The sequence below is a fragment of the Somniosus microcephalus genome, chromosome 24, assembly GCF_052327205.1.
Source record: "Somniosus microcephalus isolate GS21.2 chromosome 24, FLI_Smic_1.0, whole genome shotgun sequence".
Lineage (NCBI taxonomy): Eukaryota > Metazoa > Chordata > Chondrichthyes > Squaliformes > Somniosidae > Somniosus > Somniosus microcephalus.
Genome location: NC_141010.1, coordinates 52,147,884 through 52,162,337, shown reverse-complemented (window position 1 = coordinate 52,162,337; position 14,454 = coordinate 52,147,884).

Here is a 14,454-nt window from a genome sequence, read left to right as displayed (position 1 = left end):
CTGACTGGAGGTGGTGCCAGAGTTTTGCTCTGATCCATTGGTTGTGGGAGGGCTGACTGCAGCCCGCTGCTTGCGACTGAGGCAAGACACGAAGCAAATGTCCTCTTGGTTGAAATTCACACTACCCTCAGACTGGAACCACACATTGACTATAAATTGGGAAGAAACTAAATAGGGCTGGACAGTGTACCGGGTTCACAGAACCGACAGTCAGCAAACTTTTAGGGAAAAGACGACGACTAGTCCAGCTTTCAGCAAAGGAGTCAATAACCCAAAGACTGGAAAAGACAAGACTGAAGCTCCAAATAACAGCTTTTATTTACTATATATAGAGTTTGTTGAATAAATGTCTTAAGCGGGAATGTCAATGTTTAAAGATAGAAAAACGGTTAAAGTGGAGCTGCAGGAGTTAACAGACAAAAATAGGAGAGGGCACAGTAAATTGTGGAGAAGCCCTAATCGGATCATCGCACCAGAAGGAAGAGTTAGAGCAGAAGAAACTTACAGGTGTAGCCAAGTGGGAAAATGCAGTGAATATTTAAGTCCACTAGATGGCGCGGTTCATTTTCCCCTTTAGAATTTGAAAAAAGGAGAAAAGGGTTATGGGTAGGGCCATGTGATGCCAAAGGAACCTCCCCTTTCTTCACAGCCTCCATTTTCTAGATCCAGCATGAGGGATGTGCTCTGAGGAGAGTTGGGGTGAATATGACTTTTGAAATGAACTTAGTCTGCGTAAAGTACAACTAAAACAGCATTTAGTGCAGCCAGACATAGTTTTAAAGTGATATTGTTTCCCAAATCACTCGATATCACGGGGATGCTTGCAGATTGTCCCACCATGTGCTGGTGTTAATCTTTGTTAAAATTGTTGTTGAGTCCTTGGGGCTACGTTTCGAACGAGTTTAATACTTTCTGTTTGCTTGTAAGAGGTAACAAGTGATAACGGGACATACGAATGTATGGTATGATATGTTTTGTTTTGTATAATGATTCTTAGTTAATTAACTACCTGCACCTGTGGTTTACCTCATGTTCTGTTTTACAGCAAGCCACTGCCGTATTTTATCGACTGTTTTATGTATTTACAATTTCATCCTAAACCTAGACCCAAGTTATTAATACAGAATAAAAAACCCCAAAAACGAAAGTTCGTGTCCTGTGCTGCTCCATTTCGCCAGGCTACACAGGTATGGAGACAGAACACAAGAACTAAAGGGTCATTTCAGACTAACTCATGTCTCCAGGATATGGGGCTGCAGGGGATGGAAATGGCAAGAACTGTCCAAAAGGAACTTTTTAAAAAAGGCCTTCCCAACCCCAGCCTTGTACCCGCCGCTGCCCTGTGCAGTACCGTATCTTGTTACAAGGCTGGGCCGAGTACAGCCCATAATATTCACCATTGTGAAAGTGTCCTTGGGAGGCAGCCACGCCAACTGGACAGTTCCCAATGCAACGACCATTGAGATGAGAACCCTAGAACTTGGAGCAGTTGTATAGTGTGATGGAATTGAACCCCATTCCAGGAGGAAGTCCCACCCCACTGCTAACCCAATGATCGGAGGAAACCCAGGTCATCCCCTCCATCACCATGAGCAACACGAGATTAGCTCAAACTGAAGGACAAGGAATACATTACTTTACCAGAGTTCAGTAATGAGTTTGATGGTGAGCTTGGCCCGGGGAGGTGGGGAAGAGAAGTGGTGACCCATATGGATTTGATGAGGGTGATATGGGAGCGATGGTCTCAGGAGCAGATGGGCTAGCTTTCAATTACAGAAAAGGAGCTGACCAGTTTTATTGAAAAAGGGTCAAGAAATAAATTACTGCCAAAAATTTCTTGGTACTACAGCAGTAAGAGGACGGATAACAATCTGTAATACGCTGCCTGAAAGGGTGGTGGAAGCAGATTCAATAGCAAATTTCCAAAAGGCAATTGGATAAATGCTTTAAAATAGGAAATATTGGCAGGGTGACGGGAGTGGGACTAATTGGATAGCTCTTTCAAAGAGCCAGGCCAGATACAATGGGCTGAATGGCCTCCTTTGTGCTGTGTGATTCCATAAATTGAGAATAAGCATGAAATAATTAATATTCTGAATGATTACATCCTCCTCAAAATTCACAAGACAAACATGTTCTTCAAAGGCAAAATTGAGCACCTCCATATAAAAAGAGATGCAATTTTAGATAAACTAAAAAAAAGTCTTAAAACAAATGAAATTCCCAGTGTTAGATGATATTCATCGGAGTGCTGAGACAGACTAAGGAGGCACTGATAACTGAGGGAGTCAGTAGACACAGGGAGGTACCAATAGGCTGGATACAGGCCAACGTGGTGCCCATATTCGAGGACGACAATTAGACACCGGCAACTACAGACTCATTGGTCTCACTTCAAATCCATCTATACGGCTGGCACAGCATGGATGTTTCCCCATATTATAAAATGAAACTGGTGCACACATTGGGATAAAAGCCAGGCAAGACTGTCACAATAGAAGTCTCCTGTCTGCAATGCTCTTCCGTGAATTGATCAGTCTCCCCTCAGTTCCTAACGCGAGTCCACAATCTGCAATCTCAGACTACCTGATCACTATTGGGGGGGTAATGAAAAGTGTCACACCTGTACAATATGCAGCACTGTCAAGTTAGGACAGAGCGGGAGCTTTATTTGGCTTCTAATCCATGCTTTACCCAACATGCTCAACTACTGAAGTGAAAAAATGTTCCATTCTCAGCCAAAATATCAACTCAACTTACCCAGGAAAGTGAGCAAATGTATTTTCATGTTGGCAACACAACTTCTAAAACATGCCAGATCCAATCTGCCTTGCCTTGGAGTGACATGCTGCTGTTAACAGTCTGGTTATTAATAAGTTTACCTCAACTCATTCAGAATGTTCCACAAGTTTGAGAAAATAGCACAGTATGGAATAATTTGCAAGAACAGGAGGAGGCCAATGGGAGTGGTAATCCTACTATGTATGGGATTGGGTGGCCAGGCTGTGTCTTGATGGCAATTTACCAGTCTCCCAATAACCATATGTTGCCATGTAACTGGATGCTAGTAGTGGTGACCTCAATAGAATCCATAGGAAATGGTGGAAAACCCTATTTTGCCATTTGTGGTCAGGAGATGGATGCATTCTGGGCAGAGAGGAGGCGCACAGCACGACTTGTGCTCGAGATGAATTAGGAGCTTTGGCTTTGCAGATTTTGAAATGCAAGAATTCTGAAGTTGAAACTTCAAAAATGATGTGCAAGGATAATGAGAGTATAGCTGGAATCCTGCAGATAGTACAAATCAAACTGGAGTTTTAATCACAAGATGGATACTTGCCATTTATTTAATTGGCTGATTGTCCAATTAGTACACAAATGAGCTAAACCCTAATCCAGTTCCATCTAGGCCTGATCATTCCAGCTGAGTGGATGTTGCTGAACAGCAGTAAGCAGAGTTGCCTAGTTTAACCCCCCTTTTCAGATCAGTGTCCATGCAGAATTCAATATTCAGTGTAGTTTGTAGTATTCCAGGTTAGCCAAATTCATTGCTTGGTTGAACATTTGGATGAAAGTCTCTCACTGCACTCTGGTTTAAAGCAGAACCAAAACACAGCAACACCGGCACATTGGCTGTTCAAATTTGTTCAGCTGATGTTTGAACAAAAGTGAGCACGAAGGCATTAAAGTTAAGAAACAGGGTTAGCGTAAACCAAGTGGGACAAGGAGTGGCAGCAGCTTGACCCGGTTGGCTGCTGAGAGCAGAGGGAGACTTTGGATTATATAAAGAATTACGTTATAGAATGTACAGCACAGAAACAGGCCATTCGGTCCATCTAGTCTCTGCTGCACACGAGCCTCCTCCCACCCTTTCAGCATATTTTCTCTCTCGTGTGCTTTTCTAGATTTCCCTCAAATACATTTGTTATTCATCTCAACCACTCCTTGGGGTACTGTGCACAATAATCACTGTGCATTTATGAGGGTTCATGGGGTAGCCTATTTGCACCCAAGGTTCCACAAACAAGCATGATGAATAACCAATTGATCTAACTTAAGAGGTGGGGCAGTGGAGAGGACAATGCAAACTTCCTGTTCAGATAGTGCTATTGGATCTTTTATATCCTCGACAGGCAATCCCTCAGTTTAAATGTCTCATCCAAGGATAGCAATGCAACATCCCCTTAGTACTGGAGTGTGCACATTATCTGCTGAAATCCTGGAATAAGGTTTGAATTTGCAATCAGACAAGAGTGCTACCAATTGAGCCAAGCTGACTCATCTTTGCAATAGCAAAATATCATGGAGTGAGTTCGAGCCATCCAACACAGCTCCTGTCCCACTAACTGCAGCTCAAATGATACGTAGTTCTCATTTGCAACAAATGTAAAAAAAGCCTTTGATCTATTTTCACTGAATCTTTTGAAGGCAGACTAGTCTCCATTTCCCCCTCAACTAAAGATTGTGCACAAGAGCGAGGTCAACTTAGTCTCTAACTGGTTTAACACTTCACCCACAATAGATTGTGAGTAAAGGACAATAAGTGTCAATGGTCATTACCTCAACATTTCTATTCCTCACTGCTTCACCGAGCAGTTCATTGAAAATTTTGTTTCTGTATAGCAATTCCTTTCTCTCAAAATGCTGGCAAACTAGGAATTTGGGGGAGGGGTGGGTGGGGAGATTTACAGAATTCACAATGCAGAGAAATATCAAAGCTCAGAACATGGAAAAGGCCACTTGGCTCATCAACCCCACTCCCACTGTAGGCCAGGAACAACATGCTCCAACACCTTCAACTGGTTTAACAAACTGAGGAAGAGGTCTGAAAGTTTTTTCTTCAATACCCAAACTGAGCAAAGTTTCCCAGTACCAGGCTGGCCTCTGTTTCACCAATCCCCTGCCTGGCAATAACCCAACTTGGCCCTAGCAGTTTGGTCAGCACCCTGTCTACACAGCAACCCAGTCTGTTTCTCAGCAAAATCCAACCCTCAAACCACACCCCTTTTATAAAGCTGCCAATCAGCTCATTGGCTGCTTCAGCTGGGCACTCAATTAGATGGAGAGTTAAAGGAATGTGGTCCTAAATGATTGGTGAACACCAGAGAACGAGGAACAATTAGAGCTCATTCTCTTCCAGCTCTGAGTGGAGAAGGCTGTGCTGGTGCAGAGCTCCTGCTGCTGTGGCGAGAGAGTGTGTGGTTGCCTTGGCCTGGGAGTAAAGTGGAAGGAAGGAGTGACCCCAGGCCACCACCACTACAACCTTCCCACACCAACCCATCTACAGAGGTGCCTGGAGAGGAAGGAGTGGAGGACGGAGGAGGAGGCCAGCATTACACCTGGAGAGGCCTTTTCCAGCACTGCCTCTCAATTTGGCCTCCAGCCCAGGAGAGGGAGAGAGGGAGAGAGGATACCAACAGCTCCACTTGGAAGGAGGGGAGGAGCTGCAACTCCAACATCTGCAGGTGGGTGTCCTTGTGCATTCCCCCAAAGACTTTGCATTCCAGGCGGGGGGAGAAAAGAAGACGGGCCGAAAGCCTGGCCTGGGTTGGCTGGAGCCTGCCCAGGTGAAGCTTGTTTTGTTTCACATCAAGAAGACCTGGTGTGGGCTGAGCCTGGGCTTTTTCCAGCCTGCCCAGGTGAAGACGTCTTCTCCCCCTGCCCGAAGACTTTCGGGAAAGACTTTGTATTCCATCGGGGGAGTGCACCCAGCCGACGCCCACCCACCGACCAACACCTTAAGTGGGGACCCTGCCTTTGCGGCCCCCCCCTCCTTCCCATCCCCCTCTTTCTCTCTCCTTGTCCTCTCTCTGCCTCTCAAAAGGCACCTCTTTTTATTATTTTTCGAATTACCCATTGAGCAGAGGGAAGGAAGGGCCCCCCTCCCAATTAATACCATCAAGGGGAGAGGCGGGCCAGTTAATTTACACTCCCTCTGCTCTGGGAAAGACCTAATAACCGAGGCCATTAACATCTCGGGGCCTGTGACTTTTGGGGTGGGTGTGGCTCTTCTTTAAAACCGCCCCACGATGGCGAGCACTTCTTCGACGGGGCCGGCGATGACATATGCGGCGGCGGCGGCCAAAGCCTCGGCCGCTCCCGCTGCTGCTGCTGCCCCGTCGCCGTTCCGGTTAATGACCATCAAGCTCGGGGTGAAGAGCTACACCCACCCCGACATGACTATTGAGGCGTGCGTAAAGGCTATGGCCGGGGTTGTCGGCCCTCCGGCCATAGTCGCCGCCTCAAAAATGTATGGGAAGGCTGTCTTTTTCCTGGAGTCCGAGCGGGCGGTGGCCCTGGCCATCGCCCAGGGGCTCACCGTGGGCGGGACTTTCCTGCCGGTGGACCCGCTGGAGGCCACCGCGCAGAGGGTCGTTCTGTCGAACGTCCCGCCCAAAATCACCGGTGAGCTCCTCCTCCCCCACCTACGACAACTCGGGGAGGTGAGGTCGGGGATTTCCCCGATCCTGCTCGGGCTCCGGGAAAGCAGCCTTCGCCATGTCTTCTCCTTCCGGCGCCAGGCCTTTATCCAGCTGGCGCGGGAGGGGGAGACGGACGGGGCTTTCACGGTCCTCCACGGGGGGACCTCGTACCGCGTCTTCTGGACGACGGACGGCGTGCGGTGCCACGCCTGTAGGGAGGTGGGGCACGTGCGTAAAAACTGCCCCGCCTCCAAGGCCGCCAAGTCATCTGGCGCCGCCGCCGCTCCTCCTTCCGGGTCTAGCCGCGCCCCCGCTCGATCCAACGCTACCGGGGCGCGGTCGTCGTCGGAGGTCGATGCCATCCTGGCCTCCGGCGGGGGGGAGGAGGGAGGTCCGGTCCGAAAGAAGGCGCGGGACAAGACGCGAAACCGTGGGGTGGGTCCCCCCGCGGAGGGCGTCCCCCACGACATGGAGCCCCTGACGCCGGAGAGCGTCGCCGCGCTGATCGCGGAGTGCGGAGGGGGGGGGGCCCTCGTGGCCGAGCCTGTGGCCGCGACCGCCGAGGCGGTAATGCCAGAACCTGCGGCCGGGCTCGGGCCCGGGGGTCCCAAAGAACTCGCTCCTCCAGAAGGAGCAGGGGAGGCCCCTGAAGAAATGGAGGCCTCCCTTTACCCCTCCGCGCTCAAAAGAAGGCGCGACCCCCTGGAAGAGGAGGAGGACCGGGAGGAGGAAGGTCCCTCCGGTCAGGGGGAGTCGTCGCCCGCCGCGGGCGCTGCGCCCCACCCCACCGCTGACACCATTACGGGCGAACGGCAGGGGTCGCCTGTCCCTGAGGAGGCTGAGGCAGAAGCGTCTGCCCAGCTCGTGCCTCCCGGGGATGGGGACGAGACCCTGCCCGTGGGGGGGGTCGCGGAACAACCCGCGACGGGTTTTTATCCAGTACTGGTGGCATTGCCCCTCGACGGGTCGGGCGGCCAGGGGACCGGGTCGGGCGAGTCGTCTGAGGACGAGCTTGCCCAGAACGGCCCGGATTTTTCCCAGGTGCTGCTCGACCTCGTCGAGGTATGTAAAAATTTCACCCCGTCTGCTGGGTCGGAGGCCGGTGGCGTCGCAGAGGAGGGCCCTCGGTCTGTGTCTCCGACGCCGGGCGACTTGGAGGAGGCCCGGTTTTCGTATTCTCCGGTCTCTCCGGCCTCTCCGGTCGTTCCGGCGCCTGGGGCGGAGGGGGTCTCCGAACCGCCGCCGTCTTCTGGCCCGGCCCCCCTAGAGGAGCCCAGGGAGAAATCCTCCGCTACCGATCCTGGGGGTGGGATCCGGGCGGAGGCGGGGCCGGCCGTCACGGCCGGTTTGGCCGATGGTGGCGACCCCCCGGAGGAGGACGGGGACTCGGTGGTAGGGGCGGAGGAGGATCTAGATGCCGTCGCCGAGGAGGCGATGGATGACCTCGCGCCCCTCGCCGGGACCCCCCTCGATCTCATTCCCGTCAGGGACCTCCGGGACTTTGTGGCCACGTGCCAGGGTCGCCGCACCACCCGGCGGGCCCTCGACAGATGGTCGGAGCTGGCGCTGCTCATCGGGTCGGCCCGCGTCGCCTACAGGACTATGGGCGAGGACGCGGGCGCGGACCCGCTCGAGCTGCGTCGGTTCCGGCTGTTTCTCACTGGGCTGCTGAGGAACTGGCGGTCGACTAGCGGCCGCCCTTCCTTACCCCGTTAGTCATAAGTAGGGGTTGGTTGTGCTTCTGAAATGAGGATAACCATAGCCAGCCTCAACGTCAACGGCAGCAGGGAAGCTAGCCGCAGGTTTAATAACTTTTCGGTCCTTCGGGACGGGAAGTATGCGGTGTGCTTCCTGCAAGAAACCCACACCGTTCCGGGAGACGAGGCCACGTGGCTCCTGGAGTGGCAAGGAGGGGTCAACATGAGTCACCTCTCCAGTGTTTCCAGTGGGGTGGCTATCTTGTTGGCCCCGCATTTTCAGCCGGAGATCTTGGGGGTCAAGGAGCTCGTGCCGGGCCGCTTGCTCCAGGTCACCGTTCGCCTGGGGGGCGTGCCGTTCCATCTAGTGAACGTGTACGCCCCCGGGGCCGGTGCGCAGCAAGCGCGCTTCTTTGAAGAAGTGTCCACTCTTTTGGGCTCCGTCGACGCGGGCGAGTGCGTCGTCCTCGGGGGGGATTTTAATTGTACCCTCGAGGCGAGGGACCGCACGGGTACCCAGCCGAGCCCGGCGTCGGTGGGGAAGTTGAGGGACCTGGTCGGGTCCCTCGACTTGGTGGACGTCTGGCGTAATCTCCATCCCGACTCCAGCGCCTTCACCTTTGTGAGGTCTGGGGGAGGAGCGTCCAGGATCGACCGCCTCTACATTTCCCGGGCGTACGTCTCCTGCGTTCCGACGGCTTCCGTGCGGCCGGTGCCGTGCACGGACCACCACCTGGTGTGGGCGGAGCTCGTGCCGCCGCGCGCCGGGGGGGGGTCCGCGTACTGGCACTTTAACAACCTGCTGCTGGAGGACGCGCGGTTCCGGGATTCGTTCGGTCGGTTCTGGGCCGGCTGGAGAAGGAAGCAGGGGGGCTTCCCCTCCTTGAGGCTATGGTGGGATGTGGGCAAGGCTCACATCCGTCTCTTCTGTCAGGAGTACGCGAAGGGGTCGACCAAGAGGCGGGAGGCCAGGGTCGGGCAGTTGGAGAAGGAGGTGCTCGACCTGGAGTCCCGTCTCGGTCAAGTCGCCGAGGACCCGGCCCTGCGGCTGACGTACGAAGAGAAGAAGGGCGCGCTGAAGGACCTGCGGCTCGTCGGGTCCCGAGGCGCGTACGTGAGGTCGCGGATCCAGTTCCTGCGGGACCTGGACCGCGGCTCCCCCTTCTTCTACTCGCTGGAAAAAAGACAGGGGGTCCGTAAGCAGCTTTTGGAGCTGCTGGCCGACGACGGATCTCCGGTCTCGGATCCGGAGGGAATCCGCGCGGAGACCCGCGCCTATTACGGGGCTCTGTTCTCTCCGGATCCGTCCAGCGAGGACGCGCGCAGAGTTTTGTGGGAGGACCTGCCGAAGGTCGGCCTGGAGGGCGCCGAAAAACTGGACGCTCCTCTGAGTTTGGAGGAGCTGTCCGGCGCCCTCCGCCAGCTCTCTAGGGGGAAGTCCCCGGGGCTGGACGGGCTGACCGTGGAGTTCCACAGGGCGTTCTGGGGCGTCCTGGGGGGCGACTACGTGCGGGTCCTGGGGGAATGTCTGGCGACCGGGGAGATGCCCCTCTCGTGGCGCAGGGCGGTGATCGTCCTGCTGCCTAAGAGGGGTGATCTCCGCCTCCTCAAGAACTGGCGCCCGGTCTCCCTCCTCAGCACGGATTACAAAATCTTTGCCAGGGCCATGTCTGTTCGCCTTGGCGCCGTGCTGGCCCGCATGATCCATCCCGACCAGTCCTACACGGTCCCGGGCCGGACCATTCACGATAACATCCATCTGGTCCGGGACCTGGTCCACCATTCCCAGAGGGCTGGTCTGTCGGTCGCCTTCCTTTCCCTGGATCAGGAGAAGGCGTTCGACAGGGTGGATCACGAGTATCTTTTCGGGACTCTGCGCGCTTTCGGGTTCGGGACGCATTTTGTCGCCCGGATCCGACTTCTGTACGCTGCCGCGGAGTGTCTGATTAAAGTTAACGGGTCCTTGACGGCGCCCCTTCGCTTCGGGAGGGGGGTGCGTCAGGGATGCCCCATGTCCGGCCAGTTATACGCCATTTGCGTGGAGCCTTTCCTGCGCCTCTTGCGGAAGAGGTTGGCGGGATTGGCTCTGCGAGGGCCGGGCGTGGAGGTGGTCCTCTCGGCTTACGCCGATGACGTGCTCCTCGTGGTCACGGATCCCGTTGACTTGCGGAGGATGCGGGAATGCCAGCAGATTTACTCGGACGCATCCTCCGCCAGGATCAACTGGGGGAAATGTTCTGGACTCCTGGTGGGTCAGTGGCAGGTGGACTCTCTGCCGGAGGAGTTCAGGCCCTTCGCCTGGAGTACAACGCACCTCCTCTACTTGGGAGTCTACCTCAGCCCGGCCGAGGACGCCTGGCCGGCGAACTGGCACGAGCTGGAGGCCAAAGTCGCCGCTCGCTTAGGACGCTGGACAGGATTGCTCCGAGTGTTGTCCTACAGGGGTCGGGCGTTGGTCATAAACCAACTGGTGGCCGCCATGTTGTGGTACCGGTTGGTTACTCTGATCCCCCCCCCTGCGTTTGTCGCCAAGATACAGAAGAAGCTCGTCGACTTCTTCTGGAACAACAGGAGACACTGGGTCGCTGCCGCGGTTCTGAGTCTCCCGCTTAGGGAGGGCGGTCAGGCGTTGGTGTGCCTCCGCACCCAGGCTGCGACTTTCCGTCTTCAGACGCTGCAGAGATACCTGTACGTCGAGAATCCTCCAAGATGGTGTGCGCTGGCGACGTATTTTTTCCGCCAGCTGCACGGCCTCAATTACGACACGCAGCTCCTGTTTTTGGAGGTGAGCGGCAGGCGTGAGAGCCTGCGGGAGCTGCCTGTCTTTTACCAGGAACTACTATGGGTTTGGAACTCCGTCGCCTCCAGGCGGAGCTCTCCCCCGTCAGGAGCGGCGGCTGTCCTTCGGGAGCCGCTGTTCAGGAATCCGCACCTCCACGTCCGCGAGTTCGGGTGGCTGGCGGAGCGCAGGGCTGTGCCTGGCAGGGTGACTAGAGTCGGGGACCTACTCGATGGCGGAGGAGCGGGCTGGATGGCGCCAGAGGAGCTGGCGCGACGCATGTCGTGGGACGACGTCCGGCTCGCGGTCAATGCCATCGGGGCGGTGAAAGCGATGTTGCCCCCCGGCGCCACGAGGTGTGTCGAGGCGGCTCGGGCACGTGGGGAGATCCCGTCCGAGCTTACTCCCGTTCGGATGGAATTCCTTATCGGCGCCTTGCCCCGAGACTCCCCTCGGGGATCGGCTCCTCACAACTTGAGCCGTCTCGAGGAAATACCCTCCGTGCTTTTTCATTCTGCGCGGAGGGGTTTCCTGTACGGGCTGCTCTTGCACACCTTCCACTTTGCCATCTTCGCCTGCCGTCCGGACACGCCGTGGCGTGCCGTTTTACCTCCGGACGGAGGCGGAGGTCCCCAATGGGGGGCTCTCTATGCGGGAGTCCTCCCCTGTTCTATCGGGGATTTGGCCTGGAGGGTGTTGCACAGAGCAGTTCCGTGCAATAGATTTTTAAGTAGGTTTACGGACTCCCAGACCGCCTGTTTGTTTTGCGGTCTGGAGGAGTCCGTCTTTCACGTTTACACGGGGTGTGAGAGGTTGCAGCCCCTCTTCCATTTTTTGAAGGGGCTGCTCCTCAAATTTTGGTTGCACTTCAGTCCCACGCTCCTGATCTACGGTCACCCGGTGCGGAGGGGAGCGGGCAGGTCGGAGGACCTCCTCGTGGGCCTGCTCCTGGGCCTGGCCAAGAAAGCCATTAATTGGTCCAGGCAGCGGGCGGTCGAGGGGGTCGTCCGGCCGGATTGCCTCCCTCTCTTCCGCGGCCACGTTCGCGGCCGGGTGGCCCTGGAGATGGAGCACGCGGTGTCCGCCGGCGAGCTCGAGCTCTTTCGTGACCGGTGGGCGCCGCGGGGACTGGAGTGCGTAGTTGGTTTAAACCACCAGATTTTAATTTAAGGGGTTAAGTTTTGTTTCGGGGTTTATTGGATTGGGTGTATTTGTTTAATGTTTTTGTTTTATTGGTTTAAAAAAAAAGAGGAATGTGGTCCTAAATGATTGGTGAACACCAGAGAACGAGGAACAATTAGAGCTCATTCTCTTCCAGCTCTGAGTGGAGAAGGCTGTGCTGGTGCAGAGCTCCTGCTGCTGTGGCGAGAGAGTGTGTGGTTGCCTTGGCCTGGGAGTAAAGTGGAAGGAAGGAGTGACCCCAGGCCACCACCACTACAACCTTCCCACACCAACCCATCTACAGAGGTGCCTGGAGAGGAAGGAGTGGAGGACGGAGGAGGAGGCCAGCATTACACCTGGAGAGGCCTTTTCCAGCACTGCCTCTCAATTTGGCCTCCAGCCCAGGAGAGGGAGAGAGGGAGAGAGGATACCAACAGCTCCACTTGGAAGGAGGGGAGGAGCTGCAACTCCAACATCTGCAGGTGGGTGTCCTTGTGCATTCCCCCAAAGACTTTGCATTCCAGGCGGGGGGAGAAAAGAAGACGGGCCGAAAGCCTGGCCTGGGTTGGCTGGAGCCTGCCCAGGTGAAGCTTGTTTTGTTTCACATCAAGAAGACCTGGTGTGGGCTGAGCCTGGGCTTTTTCCAGCCTGCCCAGGTGAAGACGTCTTCTCCCCCTGCCCGAAGACTTTCGGGAAAGACTTTGTATTCCATCGGGGGAGTGCACCCAGCCGACGCCCACCCACCGACCAACACCTTAAGTGGGGACCCTGCCTTTGCGGCCCCCCCCTCCTTCCCATCCCCCTCTTTCTCTCTCCTTGTCCTCTCTCTGCCTCTCAAAAGGCACCTCTTTTTTATTTTTCTAATTACCCATTGAGCAGAGGGAAGGAAGGGCCCCCCTCCCAATTAATACCATCAAGGGGAGAGGCGGGCCAGTTAATTTACACTCCCTCTGCTCTGGGAAAGACCAAATAACCGAGGCCATTAACATCTCGGGGCCTGTGACTTTTGGGGTGGGTGTGGCTCTTCTTTAAAACCGCCCCACGATGGCGAGCACTTCTTCGGCGGCGACGGGGCCGGCGATGACATATGCGGCGGCGGCGGCCAAAGCTTCGGCCGCTCCCGCTTCCGCTGCTGCCCCGTCGCCGTTCCGCCTGCTGACGGAGAAACTCGGGGTGAAGAGCTACACCCACCCCAACATGACTATTGAGGCGTGCGTAAAGGCTATGGCCGGGGTTGTCGGCCCTCCGGCCATAGTCGCCGCCTCAAAAATGTATGGGAAGGCTGTCTTTTTCCTGGAGTCCGAGCGGGCGGTGGCCCTGGCCATCGCTCAGGGGCTCACCGTGGGCGGGACTTTCCTGCCGGTGGACCCGCTGGAGGCCACCGCGCAGAGGGTGGTTTTGTCAAACGTCCCGCCCTTTATCACCTGTGAGCTCCTCCTCCCCCACCTACACCAACTCGGGGAGGTGAGGTCGGGGATTTCCCCGATCCCGCTCGGACTCCGGGAGAGCAGCCTTCGCCATGTCTTCTCCTTCCGGCGCCAGGCCTTTATCCAGCTGGCGCGGGAGGGGGAGACGGACGGGGCTTTCACGGTCCTCCACGGGGGGACCTCGTACCGCGTCTTCTGGACGACGGACGGCGTGCGGTGACACGCCTGTAGGGAGGTGGGGCACGTGCGTAAAAACTGCCCCGCCTCCAAGGCCGCCAAGTCATCTGGCGCCGCCGCCGCTCCTCCTTCCGGCTCTAGCCGCGCCCCCGCTCGATCCAACGCTACCGGGGCGCGGTCGTCGTCGGAGGTCGATGCCATCCTGGCCTCCGGCGGGGGGGAGGAGGGAGGTCCGGTCCGAAAGAAGGCGCGGGACAAGACGCGAAACCGTGGGGTGGGTCCCCCCGCGGAGGGCGTCCCCCACGACATGGAGCCCCTGACGCCGGAGAGCGTCGCCGCGCTGATCGCGGAGTGCGGAGGGGGGGGGGCCCTCGTGGCCGAGCCTGTGGCCGCGACCGCCGAGGCGGTAATGCCAGAACCTGCGGCCGGGCTCGGGCCCGGGGGTCCCAAAGAACTCGCTCCTCCAGAAGGAGCAGGGGAGGCCCCTGAAGAAATGGAGGCCTCCCTTTACCCCTCCGCGCTCAAAAGAAGGCGCGACCCCCTGGAAGAGGAGGAGGACCGGGAGGAGGAAGGTCCCTCCGGTCAGGGGGAGTCGTCGCCCGCCGCGGGCGCTGCGCCCCACCCCACCGCTGACACCATTACGGGCGAACGGCAGGGGTCGCCTGTCCCCGAGGAGGCTGAGGCAGAAGCGTCTGCCCAGCTCGTGCCTCCCGGGGATGGGGACGAGACCCTGCCCGTGGGGGGGGTCGCGGAACAACCCGCGACGGGTTTTTATCCAGTACTGGTGGCAT